The sequence below is a fragment of the Tachypleus tridentatus genome, chromosome 4, assembly GCF_004210375.1.
Source record: "Tachypleus tridentatus isolate NWPU-2018 chromosome 4, ASM421037v1, whole genome shotgun sequence".
In the NCBI taxonomy this organism is placed as follows: domain Eukaryota; kingdom Metazoa; phylum Arthropoda; class Merostomata; order Xiphosura; family Limulidae; genus Tachypleus; species Tachypleus tridentatus.
Window position 1 is genome coordinate 29,378,687 of NC_134828.1, and position 19,272 is coordinate 29,397,958.

At 35.4% G+C, this 19,272-nt stretch overlaps 1 protein-coding gene across 1 annotated transcript in view; it reads left to right on the forward strand.

Moving 5' to 3' along the window:
• The window catches only part of LOC143248093 (uncharacterized), a 70,639-nt gene that overhangs the window by 33,558 nt on the left and 17,809 nt on the right, over positions 1-19,272 (forward strand). The gene's annotated exons all lie outside the window — the stretch shown is intronic.

A 19,272-nucleotide genomic window follows, 5' to 3' on the forward strand; every position in this document is an offset into this window, starting at 1 on the left:
TTTCTCCTGAGCTTCTGAAGTCAGTACAATGCACAGTTAACCAGCGGTTTACAACTTCCGGTTTGCTCTGAGATGCTGAAATGGGTACACCAAAGTGCACCTAACTTCAAGCACGTGTTCAAGCAAGAGCTCCAAAGTTTTCTCAAGTTTTCAGTCAAAGCGAGTTTATGCATTAAATTTGTAATTTAGAGCACAAAGCAGGTATTACTCAACTAATTTGTAACATTAGAAAATATTGGAGGAAAACTTAAAACCTGTTAATGATTTATAAAAAAAAATACTTAACATCTGTTAGACATTTACAAAAAACACGTAATACCTGTTGATAACTCATCAGAAACACTCAAGACCTACTGACAACTCTCAATAAACACTTACCACTTATTGAAATCTCACAAGAAACACTTAACACCTGTTTCACAGCTCTCAAGAAACACTAAAAACCTGCTGACAGCTCACAAGAGACACTTAACGTCTTCTGGCAGCTGTTAAAAAACATTTAACAGCTATTGAAAACTTTCGAGAAAAACTTAACACTTGTTGACAATCACACCAAACGCTCGAGACTTGTTGGATAATTAACACAAATAGCTAATCAGTAATTATAAAGTGTTAACGATTCTTCAGTTGATTAAACCCAGAGAATGTTTCTGAATACAAATGGTGGCTCTTCTTTAAAACCTGTACTAACGTAGTAGAGAATGTGAAGAACTGAAATATTTGTTCCTATAATGATTATATTATTATTATCCCACGGATTTACAATGAGGGGCTCGATTCCCCTCGATAGACTCAGCAAATAGACCGATGTGGTTTTGCTATAATAATTTGTTTGTCTTGGAATTTCGCGTAAAGCTACACGAGGGCTATCTGCGCTAGCCGTCCCTAATTTAACCAAGTAAGACTAGACGGAAGACAGCTAGTCATTACCATCCAACGCCAACTGTTGGGCTACTCTTTTACCAACGAATACTGGGACTGACCGTAACATTATAACGCCCCCCGGCTGAAAGGGCGAGCATGTTTGGTGCGACGGAGATTCAAACCCGTGACCCTCAAATTACGAGTCGAACGCCTTAACCCACCTGGTCATGCCGGGCCTGCTATAACAAAGCACACACATAATTATTAGCACGCGTGTTTAAGAACGAGGTTGATTTATTGAAAGTTACTTTAGTTCGTGTATACAAACCACTGTAAAGTACAAGTCAACACATTGACTGAATAACCTCTTCCTCAGAGCGATTCGATTTTAACGTTTTATTAGTGTTTAACTTCCACAACTGAATCGGTTTATTTACTTTTTTACATTTAACTAAAATATTTTCTTGTCACGTTTTTGCACTCGAAGGTGAAAGTGTTTAATTCTCCAGAGACCAAGGTTACCGTACTGAAATATATTTTTTATCTTTGTGTATTATTATTAAAGCATTTATATTATACACATGAGAAGTAAGAAGTAATATTACTATATCCATGGAAATTTAACGATTTGCAATAGTTTTCTGAAAGAGATATTTAGATTGTAATTTATATGTTTGTAGCGATTAACCGAAAAAAAAAATAAACAAATTCATTCGAAATGTTGTCACGAACAAAATTTCTTTACCTGCAAATTTCTTACCTAAAACTTTTCAAACTACATGAACCAGAACTGACTTATCGGATCAATTGACTTTTTAAGTTTCACAACCGATACCTGTACGTTTAATAGTGGGCGATAGGCAAACTACTTATGTAGATCACAACCTATTCTCTTACTTTATTATACATCAGATAGGCCTGAAAACAACCAAGATAACTTTATGTAGATCACAACCCATTCTCTTAATTTATTGTGGATCAGATTAGCTTAAAAACAACCAAGAAAATTTATATAGATCACAACCTATTCTCTTAATTTATTATAGATCAGATTAGCTTAAAAACAACCAAGAAAACTTTATGTAGATCACAACCTATTCTCTTAATTTATTATGGATCAGATTAGCTAAAAACAACCAAGAAAACTTTATGTAGATCACAACCTATTCTCTTAATTTATTATGGATCAGATTAGCTAAAAACAACCAAGAAAACTTTATGTAGATCACAGCCTATATTCTTAATTTATTATGGATCAGATTAGCTTAAAAACAACCAAGAAAACTTTATGTAGATCACAACCTATTCTCTTAATTTATTATGGATCAGATTAGCTAAAAACAACCAAGAAAACTTTATGTAGATCACAACCTATTCTCTTAATTTATTATGGATCAGATTAGCTAAAAACAACCAAGAAAACTTTATGTAGATCACAGCCTATATTCTTAATTTATTATGGATCAGATTAGCTTAAAAACAACCAAGAAAAATTTATATAGATCACAACTTATTCTCTTAATTTATTATGGATCAGATTAGCTTAAAAACAACCAAGAAAAATTTATATAGATCACAACTTATTCTCTTAATTTATTATGGATCAGATTAGCTTAAAAACAACCAAGAAAACTTTATGTAGATCACAGCCTATGTTCTTAATTTATTATTGATCAGATTAGCTTAAAAACAACCAAGAAAACTTTATGTAGATCACAGCCTATGTTCTTAATTTATTATGGATCAGATTAGCTTAAAAACAACCAAGAAAAATTTATATAGATCACAACCTATTCTCTTAATTTATTATGGATCAGATTAGCTTAAAAACAACCAAGAAAACTTTATGTAGATCACAACTTATTCTCTTAATTTATTATGGATCAGATTAGCTTAAAAACAACCAAGAAAACTTTATGTAGATCACAGCCTATGTTCTTAATTTATTATAGATCAGATTAGCTTAAAAACAACCAAGAAAACTTTATGTAGATCACAGCCTATGTTCTTAATTTATTATTGATCAGATAGGCCTAAAAACAATCAAGAAAATTTTATGTATTGCAGAACCAATAGTTGTAAGTTTATTATTGAACAGATAGGTCTGTTTGTTTGCAGTTAAGCACAAAATTACACAATGGACTATCTTTGCTCTGCCCACCACCGGTATCGAAATCTAGTTTATGCAGTAGACATGCCGCTGTGCCACTGAGAGGGGAGTACCAGAGAGGTACGCAAACAATCGGGACAACTTTATATAGAACAGAACTAATATTGTAAATTTATTATCGATCAAATACGTATAGAAACATTCAAGACAACTTCATACAGAACAAAACCTATACTCATAATTTATTATTAATCCGACAGATATGTTTGTTTTTGAATTTCGCCTAAAGCTACTCGAGGGCTATCTGCACTAGCCGTCCCTAATTTATCAGTGTAAGACTAGACGGAAGGCAGCTAGTCTTCACCAACCACCGCCAACTCTTGGGCTACTCTTTTACCAACGAATAGTGGGATTCACCGTTATATTATAACGCCCTCACGGCTGAAAGGGCGAGCATGTTTGGCGCGACGGGGATGCGAACCCGCGACCCTCGGATTACGAGTCGCACGCCTTAACACGCTTGGCCAAGCCGGGCCTCCGACAAATCTACAAACAGTCAACACAAATATATATTGATCAAACAAATACTTCTAAATTTATTATTCATGAGATAGGTCAACAAACAATCGGTAATATTAATGAATAATAAGAGTGAACCCAAAAAAATCCAATAAAAGTGGATCCGGCATGGACAGGTGGGTTAAGGCATTCGACTCGTAATCTAAGGGTCGCGAGTTCGAATCCTCATCGCATCAAACATTCTCGCCCTTTCAGCCGTGTGGGCGTTATAATGTGAAGTATTCGTTGGTAAAAGAGTAGCCCAAGAGTTGGGGGTGGGTTGTGAGGACAAGCTGCCTTCCTTCTAGCCTTACACTGCTAAATTAGTGACGGCTAGCACAGACAGCCCTCGAGTAGCTTTGCGTGAAACTCAAAACAGACAAACTGTTCGAGATTTTTTTGGCAGGAATTCTTATAAGATTATGTTACAAAATTTTTAATTTTCCTGTTCCTGGGCAGAAATTGTTATTTCCCAATTACGTATGCCTAAAGTAAATGGAAAAGACCAATCTTTCTCCTGTGACCTGGGAGCGTATAAGGAAAACATAATGGAAGACTATTTTTGGGGACTGATACGTGAAAGTGATTTACATTACAGTCGCAAATCTCGAGAAACTACTCACTTCTAAACATTTTTGTATAACTTTAGTATAAACACATGTAAATCTTGATTCATATGTTGTTTTATTCAGACCTTATGTAAATGAAAATGTCCAAAGTAGATATTTTATTAGTGCATAAAATGAACCATGCATCAGTTGCACACAATATCACTGTGTTCAAAGAACAAAACATGAATTTCACACAAAAACAAAAACATAACTCAATGAATAGTTACTGCAAATCAATATAACTTTTGCTGTTGCCTTTCAGAGACATGTTCAGAAATGCGCGGCTTCACCTTGGCAAGTGCCACTCCCATATCATTTTCGCAACAAAGTCTGTTCCTTTTCTTCGTTTTTATATCTACCATCCTCGAAAAGGATTGCTCGCAGAGATACGTTGTAACAAACGGTATGAGTATCTCAAGGACTTTCTTAACAATAAGAGGGTACGCTACGATTTGGTGACAACAAAACGTTGAGAGCGTTGTTGTTCTGAAAAGTTTCTGTTGAACCTGGCTCTGCTGAAGTTCAATGATTTCGTCGAGGTATTCATCATTGACATCTGCTGTCGCAACACTAAACGTGATCGGCTGTCTCACCCATGCTGGATATGACTCTCTGGTGTGGAAGTATCCGTCGAGAGACTTTGCGAGCTCATCTAAGTGCATGACAATTGCTTGCTTCAGTTCCCCGAGTACAGAAATGTCTCCGATTTCAGACACATCTTCGATCTTACTTACACAGTCGTCCAGCAGGGTAAAGTTTGCGAAGTTATCATTCTCTGTTCATCGTTTCCATAACGGTAGCTTCTTTTGAAAAGCCTTCAGGTTTTCTTCCGCTTCGATGATGTTGACTCCACCGCCCTGCATCTGTTGATTGAGAGCATTGAAGATATCGGCCATGTACACCAAAACGAGAATGAACTCAGATTTTTCGAAGCAATCTGTATGACAATGTTGGTGCTCTCGCAAAAACAGGGCTAATTCCACACGCATGGCAAAAACACGATTCAGCACCTTTCCCCGGAATAACCACCGAATGTTAGAATGGTACAGAAGTACCTCGAATTCAGAGCCCATTTTATTACACAGCTCTTTGAAGATGCGGTGCTTCAGGGCACTATTTCGCAGAAAGTTCACACATTCCACTACAATTTTTAATATTTCTGCCAGTTTTGAAGGCAAGGTTTTTGTTTCCAACGCATGCCTGTGCAGAACACAATGCGTTACAATGATATGTGGTACATCGGCTTTCAGCAGCGCACCAAAACCAGAGTTTCGTCCCAGCATGACTGAAGCTCCGTCCAAACAAACTGCAGAAACCATATCCCACGTAAGATCGTTGTCTGAAGAAGTCATCCACAAGTTTCTTCACGTCGGCTGCCTTAGTTGTTGTTGTAAGAGGCTTACAAAATAAAAAAAATCTTTTATCTCGTCGTTCTTCACATAGCGCACGAATACAACAAACTGGATTAGATTGGAAACGTCGGTGGTCTCGTCGAGTTAAAGGCTGAATTTTGCTGGGCTTGAAATCAGATCTGCAACTACTTGAGCCAGGATGTCATCGCTCATGTCATCTATTCTCCTGCTGATTGTGTCATTTGAAAGAGGTATTTGGGATAACTTATTTTCAGCAGCTTTTCCCAGCATGATATTAGCCATCTTCAATGCAGCTGGTTTTACGAGTGCTTCACAAATGGTGTGTGGTTTGCCCTGCTTTGTGATCAAGTACGCAACTTCGTACAATGCTGTGAGGATCAGTTTGTCGATAGGTACAAAGCCGAGAACAGGCAAAGTAGCCTTTTCATCGAACCTGGCTCTCTTTACCTTTCCTTCGAAGGGATTGAAAGATTAGGGAAAAAAAATCACAAATGACACACGATTACTATAGTCACAAGTCGACTGCTAAGCGCACGAAGTTCCCTACAGCACAAATATTAAGGCCAAGTGATGTGATTAGCCGCAGCCAATGATAGCCAAGTGGAGCATGACGTCACGAATCATACAAGTGGGGAACGGAACGGATACACACAGAGTGTGTGTGTCTTGACCTCCGCCGAACCCCTGGGGTTCGATTGAACCCAGGTTAAGAACCACTTACTTAGGACAAGTTCACATACTTACTTATCGTTTAGCTGTTTTGACCATAGTGATGAGACATCAGATGATGTCTGAATTAGTCCTGCATCAGTGAGCCCATTTGTAACATAGCTGTCTTTAATTCTGCCTGTTACTTATTTTTAGTTTCAACTGGTGCGTTTCCAAGATAAACAGTCAGGGAAGTCAGAGCAATACCTCATCCGTTAAATCACTTGGATCAGAAGTGGAACATTTCGGATTTTTCTGTTTCTTGTAGTTCGACTGAGTTTTATCCACAGGTTTATGACCTCTCCCAGTGTAACCTACTCGAATACGTATGCTTTATTATTGCAATTTTAATTTTTACTTTCTATAAATATGTTCTTTAGCTTTTCTTTTAATACAACATAAATTACACGTTCAGCTGTGTCCTTCCAGTTGTTTCGATCCAGCGAAAAAACCATCCGATCACCCCTCTATACTGAAAGCACAATTAACTGAACATCTCTTGGATGAACATTTCATTTATATACTTGAAGTTGATTTAATTTTGTCTATGTAATGTGGATATGTCCTTATTTAGCCTAGAGAAATATCCTTGGTTTATATTTCCTCAAACCAACATTGGACATCGATTTACTGTGTCCATTGCTTGTATCAATTTACTGAGGAAATCAGTAAAGTTAGGCCTATATCCTCACTGTTGGTATAAATTTTCTGAGAACATCACTACAGCTAGGTCCATATCCTTACTGTTTGTATGAATTTTCTGAGAACATCACTACACTTAGGTATATATCCTTACTGTTACCATGAATTTTCTGAGAACATCACCACAGTTAGGTCTATATGCTTACCGTTAGTATGGATTTACTGAAAACACCAGTACAGTTAGGTCTATATACTTACTGTTAGCATGAATTTTCTGAGAACATCACTACAGCTTTGTCTATATCCTTACTGTTAGCATGAATTTTCTGAGAACGTCACTACAGTTAGGTCTATATGCTTACCGTTAGTATGGATTTACTGAAAACACCAGTACAGTTAGGTCTATATACTTACTGTTAGCATGAATTTTCTGAGAACATCACTACAGCTCGGTCTATATCCTTACTGTTAGCATGAATTTTCTGAAAACGTCACTACAGTTAGGTCTGTATCCTTAGTGTTAGTAAGAATTTTCTGAGAACACCACTACAGCTAGGTCTATATCCTTACTGTTAGCATGAATTTTCTGAGAACGTCACGACAGTTAGGTCTATATGCTTACCGTTAGTATGAATTTTCTGAGAACATCACTACAGCTCGGTCTATATCCTTACTGTTAGCATGAATTTTCTGAAAACGTCACTACAGTTAGGTCTGTATCCTTAGTGTTAGTAAGAATTTTCTGAGAACACCACTACAGCTAGGTCTATATCCTTACTGTTAGCATGAATTTTCTGAGAACGTCACGACAGTTAGGTCTATATGCTTACCGTTAGTATGGATTTACTGAAAACACCAGTACAGTTAGGTCTATATCTTTACTGTTAGTATGGATTTACTGAAAACACCACAACAGTTAGGTCTATATCCTTACTGTTAGCATAAAGTTTCTGAGAACGTCACTACAGTGTTGTCTATATGCTTACCGTTAGTATGGATTTACTGAAAACACCAGTACAGTTAGGTCTATATACTTACTGTTAGCATGAATTTTCTGAGAACATCACTACAGCTTTGTCTATATCCTTACTGTTAGCATGAATTTTCTGAGAACGTTACTACAGTTAGGTCTATATCCTTACTGTTAGTATGGATTTACTGAAAACACCACAACAGTTAGGTCTATATCCTTACTGTTAGTATGGATTTACTGAAAACACCACAACAGTTAGGTCTATATCCATACTGTTAGCATGAATTTTCTGAGAACATCACTACAGCTTGGTCTATATCCTTACTGTTAGCATGAATTTTCTGAGAACATCACTACAGCTTGGTCTATATCCTTACTGTTAGCATGAAGTTTCTGAGAACATCACTACAGCTAGGTCTATATCCTTACTGTTCGTATGAATTTTCTGAGGATATCACTACACCTAGGTCTATATCCTCATTGTTAGTATGAATTTTCTGAGAACGCCAGCACAGTTATATATACATACCATCTTACTGTACAAACTTATTGAAAATATCAGTTCAGTTATGTCTACATATCAACTTATTGTTCAGACCTACTGAGAACTTCGATACAAATCGTTAGATTTATATACTAACTTTTCATTTGTGGTATAACTGTTCGGACTATTATTCTCGACTTTGTTATTATTTTCACAATGTTTCGACCAATGAATTCCCTAGCCGACGTCAAATGTTATATCAAATATGACTGTAAGTTTTATAACAAAAAACTTTCATTGAATTTCCAGGATTCAACCCCCAAACCTGTGATAGCAAATACGATCACTCTAACCACTTGGCCAGAATCAACCAGTTCGTTAATCTGAAAAGAAATGTCGAACCGTGAAAGGTAGTTTCGTTCATCTTCCAATCAGAAGCGGGTGTTCCTCTCCACCCAATACTGGAATTGTAAGGACATCTGCGAATATTCTTCCCGTATTTCCCTCAAGACGTGTGTACACGTGTTGTTGCCCTGTATCTCGTGGAACTTTTTTCGTTTCGGTTATTTTCCTCAGTGATACATTTTGTTTCTTGCGTAGTAGTAGCTCGTGGTGCTCCTGTTAACTTGCTCTGTATCTTCAGGCACAACCTTCGCACGCTGCCAGGGAAACTCTGCCTGCTTAAAAACAGTGGCGACGACTCGGAAAGATAAAGATCTATAGCAGAAAGCCAGTATTGGTGGGCACCTGCGATTTCGACCCAGGTAGGAAGCAACTTAAGAGTTCACATCATTTTTAACAGCGACTTTCTCTTATTAGGGTAATGAGCTACTTTTGTTACATAAACCCACTTTCATACTAACTTTGAAATAGCACAAACATGCTTCAACAACTTACATTAAGATCGAACTCTCATTACGTAAAGCCATGTTTTATTTAAATTCAAACTCTTGTTACATAAATCTATGTTTTGTAACTTACTTTAGATAAAACTTTCGTTGTGTATACATTCTGAGTTACTTTCAGGTAAAGTTCTCGTTACATAAAAGGTATACTTTATAATTTTTTTTAAGGTCAAACTCTAGTTACGTAAAACTGTTTCATAACCTTCATACAAAGAATCACCGTGTGTTAAAGTGCATTTATAGATAGATAACCACGTTTAACGCTACGTATGTAAAGCTAAGTTCATATAAAACATGACCTAGCCGAAAGTAGTGTTAACAACAAATCTGCTAGATGGCTAATTACTATCATACGGTGTTAACAACAAACCTGCTAGATGGCTAATAACTATCATACTGTGTTAACAACAAACCTGTTAGATGACTAATTACTATCATACGGTGTTAACAACAAACCTGTTAGATGACTAATTACTATCATACGGTGTTAACAACAAACCTGTTAGATGACTAATTACTATCATACGGTGTTAACAACAAACCTGTTAGATGACTAATTACTATCATACGGTGTTAACAACAAACTTGTTAGATGACTAATTACTATCATACGGTGTTAACAACAAACCTGTTAGATGACTAATTACTATCATACTGTGTTAACAACAAACCTGTTAGATGACTAATAACTATCATACTGTGTTAACAACAAACTTGTTAGATGACTAATTACTATCATACGGTGTTAACAACAAACCTGTTAGATGGATAATTACTATCATACTGTGTTAACAACAAACCTGTTAGATGACTAATTACTATCATACGGTGTTAACAACAAACCTGTTAGATGACTAATTACTATCATACGGTGTTAACAACAAACTTGTTAGATGACTAATAACTATCATACGGTGTTAACAACAAACCTGTTAGATGACTAATTACTATCATACGGTGTTAACAACAAACTTGTTAGATGACTAATTACTATCATACGGTGTTAACAACAAACCTGTTAGATGACTAATTACTATCATACGGTGTTAACAACAAACTTGTTAGATGACTAATAACTATCATACGGTGTTAACAACAAACCTGCTAGATGGCTAACTATCATACGGTGTTAACAACAAACCTGTTAGATGACTAATTACTATCATACGGTGTTAACAACAAACCTGTTAGATGGCTAATTACTATCATACTGTGTTAACAACAAACCTGTTAGATGACTAATAACTATCATACGGTGTTAACAACAAACCTGTTAGATGACTAATTACTATCATACGGTGTTAACAACAAACCTGCTAGATGGCTAACTATCATACGGTGTTAACAACAAACCTGTTAGATGACTAATTACTATCATACGGTGTTAACAACAAACCTGTTAGATGGCTAATTACTATCATACTGTGTTAACAACAAACCTGTTAGATGACTAATTACTATCATACGGTGTTAACAACAAACCTGTTAGATGACTAATTACTATCATACGGTGTTAACAACAAACTTGTTAGATGACTAATAACTATCATACGGTGTTAACAACAAACCTGTTAGATGACTAATTACTATCATACGGTGTTAACAACAAACCTGTTAGATGGCTAATTACTATCATACTGTGTTAACAACAAACCTGTTAGATGGCTAATTACTATCATACGGTGTTAACAACAAACCTGTTAGATGACTAATTACTATCATACGGTGTTAACAACAAACCTGTTAGATGACTAATTACTATCATACGGTGTTAACAACAAACCTGTTAGATGACTAATTACTATCATACGGTGTTAACAACAAACTTGTTAGATGACTAATAACTATCATACGGTGTTAACAACAAACCTGCTAGATGGCTAACTATCATACGGTGTTAACAACAAACTTGTTAGATGACTAATTACTATCATACTGTGTTAACAACAAACCTGTTAGATGACTAATTACTATCATACGGTGTTAACAACAAACCTGTTAGATGACTAATTACTATCATACGGTGTTAACAACAAACTTGTTAGATGACTAATAACTATCATACGGTGTTAACAACAAACCTGTTAGATGACTAATTACTATCATACGGTGTTAACAACAAACCTGTTAGATGACTAATTACTCTCATACGGTGTTAACAACAAACCTGTTAGATGACTAATTACTATCATACGGTGTTAACAACAAACTTGTTAGATGACTAATTACTATCATACGGTGTTAACAACAAACCTGTTAGATGACTAATTACTATCATACGGTGTTAACAACAAACTTGTTAGATGACTAATAACTATCATACGGTGTTAACAACAAACCTGCTAGATGGCTAACTATCATACGGTGTTAACAACAAACTTGTTAGATGGCTAATTACTATCATACGGTGTTAACAACAAACCTGTTAGATGGCTAATTACTATCATACTGTGTTAACAACAAACCTGTTAGATGGCTAATTACTATCATACGGTGTTAACAACAAACCTGTTAGATGACTAATTACTATCATACGGTGTTAACAACAAACCTGTTAGATGACTAATTACTATCATACGGTGTTAACAACAAACCTGTTAGATGACTAATTACTATCATACGGTGTTAACAACAAACTTGTTAGATGACTAATAACTATCATACGGTGTTAACAACAAACCTGCTAGATGACTAATAACTATCATACGGTGTTAACAACAAACTTGTTAGATGACTAATTACTATCATACGGTGTTAACAACAAACTTGTTAGATGACTAATTACTATCATACTGTGTTAACAACAAACCTGTTAGATGACTAATTACTATCATACGGTGTTAACAACAAACCTGTTAGATGACTAATAACAACAAACTTGTTAGATGACTATCATACGGTGTTAACAACAAACCTGTTAGATGACTAATTACTATCATACGGTGTTAACAACAAACCTGTTAGATGACTAATTACTCTCATACGGTGTTAACAACAAACCTGTTAGATGACTAATTACTATCATACGGTGTTAACAACAAACCTGTTAGATGACTAATTACTATCATACGGTGTTGACAACAAACCTGTTAGATGACTAATTACTATCATACGGTGTTAACAACAAACTTGTTAGATGACTAATTACTATCATACGGTGTTAACAACAAACCTGTTAGATGACTAATTACTATCATACGGTGTTAACAACAAACCTGTTAGATGACTAATTACTATCATACGGTGTTAACAACAAACCTGTTAGATGACTAATTACTATCATACGGTGTTAACAACAAACCTGTTAGATGACTAATTACTATCATACGGTGTTAACAACAAACTTGTTAGATGACTAATAACTATCATACGGTGTTAACAACAAACCTGCTAGTGGCTAACTACCATACCCCTTTGAAGAGCTCTTGATTAAAAGTAATTATTGAAAACTGTTTTGTAGCGAAAAATATCCATTTCTGTGTCTTTCAGAATAAAATTATCCAGAAAAAATCAGTAAGGAGGCTTCACCATGATTCTCTTTGTAAAACACAATCCAATCACCTTCTACGAATGGATGATGTCAAAAAGTGGTAAATAAGCGTATCTTTATTATCATAAATGAATTAAGCTGTCAATTTTATAGTTTCTAATACAACTAGGTAATCCTTTCTTAATTACCATAAGTAAACTCAACTGTCAATGTTATTGCTTCTAATGCTGTCGAGTAAACTTTTATTTATTGCCTAAAGTAAACTGAACTGTCAGTATTGTAGTTTCTAACGTAGTCAAGTAATTTTTCTTTATTACCATAAGTAAACCGAATTGTCAATGTTATAGTTTCTAATACCATCAGGAAAACACTTATTTATTGTTATTCGTGTTTTCTTACCAACACAAACATGGTAAGTTCAGCAGGGGCGTCAAGAGGCAGGTCGAGCCCCAAAGAGAGTTATGTTTTGAAGTCGTCTTAAATTCAGGGTACATTCATCGGTGTATGAATAATTTTTCTGGTGGGCGGAAGCCAAATGTGTTGAAAATTTACATTTTTGAGGCAAAGCGATTTCTCGCAGTACTGTGATTTTTCCTTAAGTATATTATGAAAATGAGAACACATTATTCTTTATCCTATGTTTCCCCCGGTTCTGTAACAACTCCATAATTCAAAGTCATCTTCTCAAAAATAGAAAAATAACACAGTAATAATCCACGTTATAATATAGTTCTTAAATAAAATGAGAATTTATTTAGACATCGGGAAGTGATATACATAGAGATTCATCAAAACAACTATGAAACTGTGTATTAACACATACTAACTGAATATTAGGTACTTTATATGTATTTTATATGAAATAATATCACCAATATTTGTCATTCTACCCTTAACATAAATTCCTCGCCTTGATTGGCTGAGTCTATATCATAAATTAAGAGAATATTTGAACTAGTTCCTTGGAAGCGGTGAGTGTTGCCCAATTGTCAAGCGCAGCAGAGCTTAGCTTTGCAGACAACAATTTTTCGAAGCAAAATGAAAATACGCCGATGCGTCTAGGCCTAAACAAATACGTATGTTATAGTGAAAGATTTCAGTTAATCGCAGATAGAGAACTGCCGTGTCCGGTAGTAGAAAACAACAATGATTAAAAAAAGAAAACAAATAGTGAGAGTTCTAAAAATATTATTAAAAAGGCTGTAAACATATCTGAAAAATACTGCACTTACCATGACTTACTGTTTATACGTTATACCAATGCGTTGTTTATGCGTGTATTGTAATTTGTAAACAAGTGAATGAACAGTCATTTTTTGCGATCTGATACTCAGTGATAAATTTGTTAAATGTGATACCGTCCTTGATGAAGTTAGTTTTTACGTACTACTATTATTACCCTCACATACAGAACGGCCTTATATCTTCTTAACCACGTTACCAGTAACGGATAGCGTAAATGTGTTGTTGTTTTGGAATTTCGCACAAAGCTACTCGAGGGCTATCTGTGCTAGCCATCCCTAATTTTGCAGTGTAAGACTAGAGGGAAGGCAACTAGTCATCACCACCCACCGCCAACTCTTGGGCTACTCTTTTACCAACGAATAGTGGGATTGACCGTCACATTATACACCCCCACGGCTGGGAGGGCGAGCATGTTTAGCGCGACGCGGGCGCTAACCCGCGACCCTCGGATTACGAGTCGCACGCCTTACGCGCTTGGCCATGCCGGGCCTAGCGTAAATGAATAGGCCTATAAGTTTAAATTGCATGTAGTCGGGCACAAAAGTATTTAATTACAAAAATAAAAATGTGGGTGAATCTAATCGAATTATGTATTTGTAGCTTATCCTTCATGCTAATATTGAGTTCAAATAGACTGGGATCAGGGTTTTATTGTTATAAGACAGACTCTGATTTATCCCAGATATGTGAGATGTGGTATTTCACATTTTCACACTCAAAGAAAAAGAAACCTCACACAAGCCAATTAGGGCAACATTTTTCAAAATTCTCCCTTCCTAGTACCAACCAATCAAAGTGCGAAAAACCACTAATAATATGGTATTATACCTGTGCATTTGGAAATTAATTTCTCAGGATAATCGAAAGCTAGTTATACAGTAATATTAAGTCGTTATTGTGGAAAATTAGTTATCTCTGAGAAATTATTATTTCAATACTAACTTTAAGAAATGAAAAAAACGAGCAATATTCGAGTAATCTGGAGGATTGTTAAGAAGTGTTAGGAACAGTTTAAATAAGTGTTGAAAAGTATTTATTCTCAGAATTAGCCGATTCTATAAGTTTGTATTTCTCCCTAGAATTAGTAAATTAGTGCTACTAAGATAGAATGTTTCCTCAAAATTAGTGTAATAAAAGCATAAAAATAATGTTTCTTTCCATTATTAATGTAATAAAATTACAGCAACAGTATTTCTTCCCATGATGATAAAATAAGACGTTTCACGTTCGCTCGCCAACAGATTTATAAAATGATATCCTTTTTCCTGTCTCACAAAACCTAAAACTACAGCTTTCACTGTATAATTTACGGTCTCTTATCTGACCTCATTATTTCATTATTAGACTGTCTATGGTTTAATCTTATAATTTCGTTTATTAGACTCTCTCTGGTTTGACCTTAAAAAAAACAAAGCAATAAAATTTTAACATAAAGTTTACAGTACTAATTCTTATGCACAGCAAATCTTTTACCGCATCTGTAATAGCAACAACTTTCATAAAGACCACAGAACACACGTTAAGTTCAAGGTTATTCTGTTGTTTGCCAACAACAGGTACGAGCTTTTCTGTGTGTTTTTCCTTCCGCATTCCAAGTGTATTAATCGCAACAAAAATCTGCGACAAGGGTCCACGCATGCGTCCAACATAACAAGGTCAGGAGGTGATTACCCGATTCAATAGGTGAGCTGAAGTTGTTGTTACTCTCGGAGTAGTGACAAACATGTTTACTGGTAACTACTTGAGACATTGTTATACAGAACATTGTTACTCAGAGTTCCAATAATAGGATAAGCACATTATTGTTTTATTTTAATATGGCAGTCGATCTCACGTGATATTTGAAAACATCCCACGATCAAATAATGACAACATTTATTCACATCAAATTCCAACCCAATAACATTTATTACGATTATCCAATATATGATTTGTTCGATAATAGAAAGATAATGACGTAAAATCAAGTACTCGTAAAGTAATTACTCTGTATGTTAAAAGTCGATATCATTGTTATATTAAGTTAATGCGAGTATTATGACTTAGATGGTTTAAGTAGAGCAAGAATGTCAAATGTAATTATTTTTATAAGCAATAATCTATTGTAGATTTGTTAACTAACTGTGTACGAACCATAGTTTGTGTAATTCAAATGTTATGAACTGGCGCTTATCGTATTATTTTGTCATACTAGTGCATACTTTTAAGTCTTTCTCGAGAATTATTGCATCAAAATATCTCTTAATTCGTCAAAAGTCCAAAACTTAGTTCAAAATGTAGTCATATAGGTAGAGACTGCGAACTTGTGAGTTTAGCCATAAGAACGGTATAGCGGTAATTTCTAAGAGAAAATATTATAGGCTGTATTGCAGTAACAGAGTACAGAAGAATAATATGCCTTGCCAATCGTTTTCTAAGGTAATTGAATAAACCTGCGTGGACTTTGACAAAAAAAGACAATTATCCAAGGTTCTGGATACAATTGTGGTAACCAACAGTGTAACGTAAGTGAAATCATCACTGATTGTATTATAATAACAGAGCAGAGAAAAATAATTCATTTTGTCAGTTGTATTCTAAAGTAGCTGAATCAGTCTGTGTGGGATTTGATGAAAAGAGGCGATTATTTCAAGCTCTTGACACAACTGTGGTGATTAACATCTGTATATGTATTTCACTTGTTTTAATATATTACCTTAAAACAAGTGGACCGTGCGCTGTTTGTTTATTGTTGAAATTTATCGCCAATAAGTCAGAGACACCTGTCGTAAAGAATCCGGCACACACACAAACGTTAGAAAACTTGACAAAGAGACAGTTTAAAATTGTTTGTTTTTTTATAAAGAGTACATGAACATTATTACCAACATTACTTTATTTGCCAAAAATATTCAAGAGACATTTGTTGGTCCATGGCAGGCGTTTAGGAGGGGAAGGGGGCTATCAGAGATTAACTTCCCTCTTCACTTACATTCCCTGCTCCCTCTTTTTTCTGGTTGATTATAATGCAACCCTTCACCACAACAGACAGGGAAGTTGGGTTAACGTGAAGACAAAAAGCACGAAGTACAAAGGTATTGATATTATAACATAGAACGTTTATTACTAAAATATAACATTACATGTTAATACAGAACAATATCTACATTAACAAAAGAACTGAAGAATGTGAAAAAACAATATACACAAGTTGTCAATGGTCGAGCAAATAAATGTCATTGTACCTTATCTGTGTACATTCAAAAGACAGTGAAAATTGCTATGTAGAAAAAAAACAACAACATGGCATGACCATTGTCATTATTTTAACAGTTTATTGATAGGGTTTGTTTTGAATTTCGCGTAAAGCTACACGAGGGTTATTAACGCTAGCCGTCCCTAATTTAGCAGTGTAAGACTAGAAGGAAGGCAGCTAGTCCTCACTACCCATCGTCAACTCTTGGGCTACTCTTTTACCAACGAATAGTGGGATTGACGGTGGAATTATAACGCCCCCACGGCTAAAAGGGGAAGCATGTTTGGTGCGACGGAGATTCGAACCCGCTATTCTTAAATTACGAGTCCAACGCCTTAACCATCTGGCCATGCCGAACCTTAACAGTTGATTGATGCAAACAAGATAACATAAGATGATTACGTGAATTCTGGGCTTGTTTAGAAAAAATTGGGATGTTTTAAAAATGATATGTCTTCTGAGCCAGATAATATTTAGCCAAGACTCTGAAGAAGGCTAAGAATTAGATATATGAGCCTCTTGTTACTATTTTTTGTAAGTTATTGAAAGTTGGCAGGTACCAAATGATTGGAAGTTCATAAAGTCACTCCTCTTTTCAAAGGAAGTAATACAAATTATCCCATATCTTTTAGTTTTAAATCACTTTCGGGAAAAGATTTTGAAAGTGTGATTGAAGATGCTTTGAAAGGTCATTTGATAAAGTTTAGAATTATACTGGGTAGTCAACATGCGCTATAAATCATTAGACATTATTTTGAAATGTTACTGCTTGTGTAAATGGTGATAAAAGTGTAGCTTTCATACATGGTGATTTTCATAAAGAATTTGACAAGGTGCTACATGAAATGCTTGTAAAAATTATCTCTGTATGTGTGAAGGATAAGTTAACTAACTGGACGGACGAGTGGTTGGGTGGATGAAAGCAGAATATTGTTACAAATGGAGTTGCGTCAAACTGGTTTTACGATGCAAGTGATGTACCTCAGGGCTTAGGACCGTTGCTCCTTTTGATTTATATTAATGATATAGATGAAGAAATGGTTAAGAAATTATTTAAATTCGCTGATTATATCAAATTATTGAGTGTTGCTAGCTTTGAAGCTTATGGGACTAATTTACAAAATGACTTAGATCATTTAATGAGTTAGGCAGACAAATGCTATAAATGGAGCCCAGTCAAGCAAGAGTAGCGTACGTCTGTTTGACAGAACATTCAATATGTATCTCAAGACGGCTGGTATGGTTATTAAAACTTTTGTTAAGACATGAGGGCTATCTGCGCTAGCCATCCCTAATTTAGCAGTGTAAGACTAGAGGGAAGGCAACTAGTCATCACCACCCACCGTCAACTCTTGGGCTACTCTTTTACCAAAGAATAGTGGGATTGGCCGTCACATTATAACGCCCCTACTGCTGAAAGGGCGAGCATGTTTGGTGTGACGGGGATTCGAACCCGCGATCCTCATATTACGAGTCGAATGCCTTAACTATTACACGGGTTTAGTGTGGTTGGCTATAAATATCTCGGGCCTTTAGGACGAGATTATAAAAAATTTAGTTGGCAACAATATTTAAAGACAGACTGGTGCTTTTGCAAAACTTATATTGTTGATTCTTTCACTCAAGACTTTTCTACAAAGTTAGAGAACAGACAGGAATTTCACAGTGCACATAAAAATTACATGGATTTCTAAATATATATTAAGCTGAAACAAACATAAATATTAAAATAAGTATACAGTATTGAATCCGTTACAGGAAAACCTTAGTTTAATTACTGAGAATGTTGGCAGGTTTCCTATATACTTAAGTTGAAAGATGGTAACCATTGCAACCTGTTATTACGTCAAGAAAAGGTATTTCTGGTTTTTTCTACCTATGGAGTGAACTGAAAATGAGGCATCGTAGAAAGTGTTCGACAATATAGAAGTCGCGTAACTGAATGATACTTTTCCATATCAAAATATTCGAATTCCTACTTGTATTTGAACACTTTAGTGTAGAATATTAAAGTATTCCTATTCGTACTCGCTGAATAATTTAGTGAATACTTAATGATGCAAGAGTAAATTTC